Genomic DNA, 8,372 nt, shown 5'->3' on the forward strand with positions numbered 1-8,372 from the left:
CGGTGCAGGAACCTTCCTTCCGGATCAATTTACCTACGGTGCAGGAACCTTTTTTCCGGATCAATTTACCTACGGTCCAGCAACCATTCTTCCGGATCAATTTCACTATGGTGCAGGAACCTTCCTTCCGGATCAATTTGACTACGGTGCAGGAACCTTCCTTCCGGATCAATTTGACTACGGTGCAGGAACCTTCCTTCCGGATCAATTTGACAACGGTGCAGGAACCTTTTTTCAGGATCAATTTAATTACCGTGCAGGAACCTTCCTTCCGGATCAATTTGACTACGGTGCAGAAACCTTCTTTCCGGATCAATTTGACTACGGTGCAGGAACCTTTCTTCCGGATCAATTTGACTACGGTGCAGGAACCTTTCTGCAGGATCAATTTAATTACCGTGCAGGAACCTTTTTTCAGGATCAATTTAATTACCGTGCAGGAACCTTCCTTCCGGATCAATTTGACTACGGTGCAGGAACCTTCCTTCCCGATCAATTTGACTACGGTGCAGGAACCTTCCTTCCGAATCAATTTGACTACGGTCCAGCAACCTTTTTTCCGGATCAATTTCACTATGGTGCAGGAACCTTCCTTCCGGATCAATTTCACTATGGTGCAGGAACCTTCCTTCCGGATCAATTTGACTACGGTGCAGGAACCTTCCTTCCGGATCAATTTGACTACGGTGCAGGAACCTTCCTTCCGGATCAATTTGACTACGGTGCAGGAACCTTCCTTGCGGATCAATTTACCTACGGTGCAGGAACCTTTCTTCCGGATCAATTTACCTACGGTCCAGCAACCATTCTTCCGGATCAATTTCACTATGGTGCAGGAACCTTCCTTCCGGATCAATTTGATTACGGTGCAGGAACCTTTTTTCCGGATCAATTTACCTACGGTCCAGCAACCATTCTTCCGGATCAATTTCACTATGGTGCAGGAACCTTCCTTCCGGATCAATTTGACTACGGTGCAGGAACCTTTTTTCCGGATCAATTTACCTACGATCCAGCAACCATTCTTCCGGATCAATTTCACTATGGTGCAGGAACCTTCCTTCCGGATCAATTTACCTACGGTGCAGGAACCTTTTTTCCGGATCAATTTACCTACGGTCCAGCAACCATTCTTCCGGATCAATTTCACTATGGTGCAGAAACCTTCCTTCCGGATCAATTTACCTACGGTGCAGGAACCTTTTTTCCGGATCAATTTACCTACGGTCCAGCAACCATTCTTCCGGATCAATTTCACTATGGTGCAGGAACCTTCCTTCCGGATCAATTTACCTACGGTGCAGGAACCTTTTTTCCGGATCAATTTACCTACGGTCCAGCAACCATTCTTCCGGATCAATTTCACTATGGTGCAGGAACCTTCCTTCCGGATCAATTTGACTACGGTGCAGGAACCTTCCTTCCGGATCAATTTACCTACGGTGCAGGAACGTTTTCTCCGGATCAATTTACCTACGGTCCAGCAACCATTCTTCCGGATCAATTTCACTATGGTGCAGGAACCTTCCTTCCGAATCAATTTGACTACGGTGCAGGAACCTTCCTTCCGGATCAAATTGACTACGGTGCAGGAACCTTCCTTCCGGATCAATTTGACTACGGTGCAGGAACCTTTTTTCAGGATCAATTTAATTACCGTGCAGGAACCTTCCTTCCGGATCAATTTGACTACGGTGCAGGAACCTTCTTTCCGGATCAATTTGACTACGGTGCAGGAACCTTTCTTCAGGATCAATTTCACTACGGTGCAGGAACCTTCCTTCCGGATCAATTTGACTACGGTGCAGGAACCTTTCTTCAGGATCAATTTAATTACCGTGCAGGAACCTTTTTTCAGGATCAATTTAATTACCGTGCAGGAACCTTCCTTCCGGATCAATTTGACTACGGTGCAGGAACCTTCCTTCCGGATCAATTTGACTACGGTGCAGGAACCTTTCTTCAGGATCAATTTCACTACGGTGCAGGAACCTTCCTTCCGGATCAATTTGACTACGGTGCAGGAACCTTTCTTCAGGATCAATTTAATTACCGTGCAGGAACCTTTTTTCAGGATCAATTTAATTACCGTGCAGGAACCTTCCTTCCGGATCAATTTGACTACGGTGCAGGAACCTTCCTTCCGGATCAATTTGACTACGGTGCAGGAACCTTTCTTGAGGATCAATTTCACTACGGTGCAGGAACCTTCCTTCCGGATCAATTTGATACGGTGCAGGAACCTTTCTTCAGGATCAATTTAATTACCGTGCAGGAACCTTTTTTCAGGATCAATTTAATTACCGTGCAGGAACCTTCCTTCCGGATCAATTTGACTACGGTGCAGGAACCTTCCTTCCGGATCAATTTGACTACGGTGCAGGAACCTTCTTTCCGGATCAATTTGACTACGGTGCAGGAACCTTTCTTCAGGATCAATTTACCTACGGTCCAGCAACCATTCTTCCGGATCAATTTCACTATGGTGCAGGAACCTTCCTTCCGGATCAATTTGACTACGGTGCAGGAACATTCCTTCCGGATCAATTTACCTACGGTGCAGGAACCTTTTTTCCGGATCAATTTACCTACGGTCCAGCAACCATTCTTCCGGATCAATTTCACTATGGTGCAGGAACCTTCCTTCCGGATCAATTTGACTACGGTGCAGGAACCTTCCTTCCGGATCAATTTGACTACGGTGCAGGAACCTTCCTTCCGGATCAATTTGACAACGGTGCAGGAACCTTTTTTCAGGATCAATTTAATTACCGTGCAGGAACCTTCCTTCCGGATCAATTTGACTACGGTGCAGAAACCTTCTTTCCGGATCAATTTGACTACGGTGCAGGAACCTTTCTTCCGGATCAATTTGACTACGGTGCAGGAACCTTTCTGCAGGATCAATTTAATTACCGTGCAGGAACCTTTCTGCAGGATCAATTTAATTACCGTGCAGGAACCTTCCTTCCGGATCAATTTGACTACGGTGCAGGAACCTTCCTTCCCGATCAATTTGACTACGGTGCAGGAACCTTCCTTCCGAATCAATTTGACTACGGTCCAGCAACCTTTTTTCCGGATCAATTTCACTATGGTGCAGGAACCTTCCTTCCGGATCAATTTCACTATGGTGCAGGAACCTTCCTTCCGGATCAATTTGACTACGGTGCAGGAACCTTTCTTCCGGATCAATTTAATTACCGTGCAGGAACCTTTTTTCAGGATCAATTTAATTACCGTGCAGGAACCTTCCTTCCGGATCAATTTGACTACGGTGCAGGAACCTTCCTTCCGGATCAATTTGACTACGGTGCAGGAACCTTCCTTCCGGATCAATTTGACTACGGTGCAGGAACCTTTCTTCAGGATCAATTTCACTACGGTGCAGGAACCTTCCTTCCGGATCAATTTGACTACGGTGCAGGAACCTTTCTGCAGGATCAATTTAATTACCGTGCAGGAACCTTTTTTCAGGATCAATTTAATTACCGTGCAGGAACCTTCCTTCCGGATCAATTTGACTACGGTGCAGGAACCTTTCTTCAGGATCAATTTGACTACGGTGCAGGAACCTTTCTTCCGGATCAATTTGACTACTGTGCAGGAACCTTTCTTCAGGATCAATTTAATTACCGTGCAGGAACCTTTTTTCAGGATCAATTTAATTACCGTGCAGGAACCTTCCTTCCGGATCAATTTGACTACGGTGCAGGAACCTTCCTTCCGGATCAATTTGACTACGGTGCAGGAACCTTCCTTCCGGATCAATTTGACTACGGTGCAGGAACCTTTCTTCAGGATCAATTTCACTACGGTGCAGGAACCTTCCTTCCGGATCAATTTGACTACGGTGCAGGAACCTTTCTGCAGGATCAATTTAATTACCGTGCAGGAACCTTTTTTCAGGATCAATTTAATTACCGTGCAGGAACCTTCCTTCCGGATCAATTTGACTACGGTGCAGGAACCTTCCTTCCGGATCAATTTGACTACGGTGCAGGAACCTTCCTTCCGGATCAATTTGACTACTGTGCTGGAACCTTTCTTCAGGATCAATTTAATTACCGTGCAGGAACCTTTTTTCAGGATCAATTTAATTACCGTGCAGGAACCTTCCTTCCGGATCAATTTGACTACGGTGCAGGAACCTTCCTTCCGGATCAATTTGACCACGGTGCAGGAACCTTCCTTCCGGATCAATTTGACTACGGTCCAGGATCCATTTTTGGAGATGAATTATAGTACGGTCCAGGAACCTTTTTATCAATGAAACAATACGCAATTTGTACCGAATTTAAATTGTGCTAGAAAAAAAATATGTTTACATTCCTACCTCAACACCATCTATACTCTGTCCTCGGGAATCTCTGGAGCGAACGAAAGAAAACTAGTCTCTGCGCAAGTAGTGACGCGAGACGTCTCGAGACTCTCGACCAATGAACTCGTGCGAAGGAACGGGATTGCGGGTGGGGGAAGCAACTACAGTTTGCGTCGTAGTGGCAAAGTAACCAAGGAGTCTCGGGCTCGATATCCGATGGAGGCACATAGTGGTTCGGATTATGTTTGAAATGCAAGTCCAGTCACGATTTGTGTGCTCTCGCGATGGCGGAGTGATAACGTCATCGCCTTGTAATCAAGGGTTTGCAGATTCGATACCCTGTGGAGGCACACTTTAAGCTGTAGGTTGAGTCCCGATTTCCCGTGCTGAGCATCAATTTGAATTAAATAGCAACCAAATTAAATAAAACGTACCAAATTGATTCTGATTGATTGAGATGGAGTTTTAAGTCCACTTTATGCACAGCAAGGCTAATCGGGGCAGGACCTACAGTTTAAAGTGTGCCTCCACCGGCTATCGTACCCGGGACCGCTTGATCACAAGGCGACTACGCTACCACTGCGCCATCGGGAGGCCCTAAAATTGATTTTTTATTATTTTTGTTACTTATTGTCGCTTTTCTTCCGCTTTTGGCTAATCGCGATGATGAGGATGGGTGATGACATGAATAAACTGATATGGGGGCACTAACAATGAACACTGGTGACCACGCCGGGATTCGAACCCAGGATCCATGGCGACGAAAGGCGATGTGCTAACCATTCCGTTACGGAAGTCTAAGTTCCGAATCGATTCATGACCCCCGTGAACAACAAAAACGTGCCACTATAAATGTTTGCACTGTTCCTAGCCAAATTTTAAAATGTACAGCGCTATGGTGGAGACGCCATACATTAGAATGTGTTCCAACCTTACTCTGAGATTAGGTTTTCCACCGTTACAGAATCAATTCTAAAGATATTTGCACAGTGTATCCGTAACTAGGAGACGGCTCCCAATAGCATGGTTGTTGTAGACGCGGGGGGGGGGGGGGGCTTATCGTAACCGAAGGGATGAAGATGTTGCCGGAGAGAGCTGGTTGACGCTAATACGAGCAGAAACCATCCTTTATCGATCAGCATACAACAATGGACCTCTGATTACGTGTTTCCTTCTCTTCCCTCGGATTTTGCAGCTGAAGGAAGAGGGGTAGGAGGAGGTGACGGATGAAGAGATGATGTTTGGTAAACAGGTAGGAAGCTGATGTTTGTTACTGAAAGCACAGGGAGATATTGAGGAAGATAAATATAGAAGATAAACTAATATGGTTTTGAATACACGTGCGTGCGCGCGCGCGCGCGCGTGTGTGTGTGTGTGTGTGTGTACAATCAAGTACACAGTACCAGTATACAGTACAGAGGTTCCGGTAACCTTCAAGTAAGTTTGGTGTTGACAAAATACTGTGGGATGTCCATAAATTATTGTTTATCAATTAGATAAACACACACACACACACACAGCTACACACTCTCCTTTCGTTAAAATGAAATTATTGGTTTTATTCTGGCTTCTAAATAGGCGCCAGTACGACATGATCCTAGAAGTATTTGAACAAAAAAATCTCTACATTTTGCGAAGACCATTTATGTACAGCTAGGTTAATAATTTTTGGACCTACAGTTTTGTTTTTGTATCATCTAATATACGGCGTCTTTTTCTACCGCCTTGGTTGTTGGCGAAGTTGAAAATGAATTAGGCTATTATTGGACGAAATCGAACCAATAAACTTTGGTCAGTAGATTTTGAGTCGAACACTCAATGCACTGGTATCGAGGCAGTAGGCCTACATTTTAAAAGGGAATGTTTCTCATGTAAACGAGCAGGTTTTCTGCCACATTTGGCTACTCGCGAAGTTTGGGATGAGTGGTAGCACGATGAAAGGACACTCATCCATACCCAGACCGAGATTCGAACCCGGGAGCCTTGGCGTCGTAGCGCTCTGTGATAACCTCTCCTACAAGAAGCTCGGCCTCTATTTGCTACAAAAAATATGCATCCTGATTTCTATGCAACCACCAAAGTCAAGTTGTTAAATGGGTTGCATAACAAGCAGGATGAAACCCATTCTAAAGTCGTTTTCACGTTCAGATGACACAATGGGCTTTTATGGACAATGCTTTTCTTATGGGCAAATACGAGCGCGTTGTTGTGAAATTTCTCGATTTACAAATTTAGCTTACGTAAAATCGGTACCTCAAGTTTTGCAAGAAATTTTGTACAGAATACGATGGTGAACACAAAAAACTGGTAACTTGCTTACATATTTTTAGATATATTAAAAACGCAAATTTTCTGTGAAAACAAAATTTTTACATTGTTTTCATTCCTAACGTTGAAACACGCCGTAAAATTGAAGCATTCATTATGAAAAAAATTCACACTGTTTTTTAATTGTCATAGGTGATGGTTTGTGCTCAGAATTTATCAATACTTTAAAGGATATTTGCATTAAAAAATATTCAAATAAAGTATGTGGAGATTTTTTATATTCGTGCAGTAGAAAATGTCGTCGCTGGCCATTTTTTGTTCTGTAATTCCAAGTAAAAACTTCCAGCGACAAAGTTGTGGAGAAAATAATGAAATTATTTTTTATAACCACTCAAAGGTTCCCAGAAATATTGCTTCCATGCATTTGGAGTTTCTTTTTAACCCGAACCGTGCGCGAAGTAAGAAGACGTTGTCTGGCCATCTTGAGCTGACTCACCGCAGCATTCCGGCTAATCACCACCAAGTTTTCGAGTTGTTATTTTATTTCCATTCAGTAAAAATATTAACTTCATGCAGTTTTTTATAATAGAATTGCAATTACTTAAATTTAATAATTGACAATTATTTCCAATGCTGCTGTTGTGAGCAACATTAGTGCTGTCGCAAATACACGTTGTTTTTGTTTACATTACTGTCGACATTAATACTGAAATGAAGATCACCTTTCAGTTTCCAACGTACACATAAATTCATAGACACCATATTAACCTTTGAAAGGCTTTCCAACACGTGACAAAATATGGGGCTTCAAGATAGAAATATGACATGCCTTGCTTGAGTCATTCACGTCTTATCCGTTCAAGTGGGCCATAACTAATTTGTTTGTTTGGGTTGCAACTTGAATCTAACCCATGTGCCAGGTTCCCCTTACTTGAGTGAGAGATCTGCTTTGGACTGTTTAGACTTTTTTTCCTCTCTCGAAAAAGTGTTTTCAGTTATGTGAGCTCTATTTTTACTTCTTTAAGTGATTTCTGAAGTGTCATATTCGTGCATTACACTCGCGCGTGTAGTGATCGCAATGGATCATAGTAAAAAGGGTAACTGTAAAGTTCACAGTATAATATTAATATTAATAATTACATATAATTATCATTATATGTACAAAATATGTAACACCTTCATTGTGAAGGAAGGTCATCATTTCCCGGCCACATAAGCTAGCGCTGTATTGGCAACACTGTGCGGTTTCTCCATAAGCGCCGTTGTGTCTTCTGAACGTGAAAACGACTCTAGTACAGTATAATTTACAATGATTCAATACTCATAAAACTTTAATTTCGCAAGCCGCTAGAGTTACTTCTTGCAGTAGTATTTTTTTTCCAGGCATACAAACCCAGAAAGGAATGGCAATAACCTGTTACTACGAGGCAAAAGATTTGAGGCTGGTGTACTCGATGTAACTGATTGAAACAGAAACATTATTTGGATGGATAAGTCAAATATGTTCATGAATTTTTAATGAGTTTTTATTTCAACTAGAAATATGCCAAATTTTGAGCGCTGTCATTACATACACACATCAGTCGTCTGCATGACAGATAGCATGCTTATGAAATCTACATTTCAGCATTTATTGAACGGGAATTCACAGTGAACCATCTTTCTAGTTTTCCATCTGTCTGATATTCGAAATATGTCCCCGAGTGACTGAATTGTACTCCCTCTATCTTCATATTTATGTCTTTCCCTTTATCTACTTGCCTCCCCGACGGCGTAGTGCTAA

This window comes from Lepisma saccharinum, chromosome 1 (assembly GCF_977018435.1).
Source record: "Lepisma saccharinum chromosome 1, izLepSacc3.1, whole genome shotgun sequence".
Taxonomy (NCBI): Eukaryota; Metazoa; Arthropoda; class Insecta; order Zygentoma; family Lepismatidae; genus Lepisma; species Lepisma saccharinum.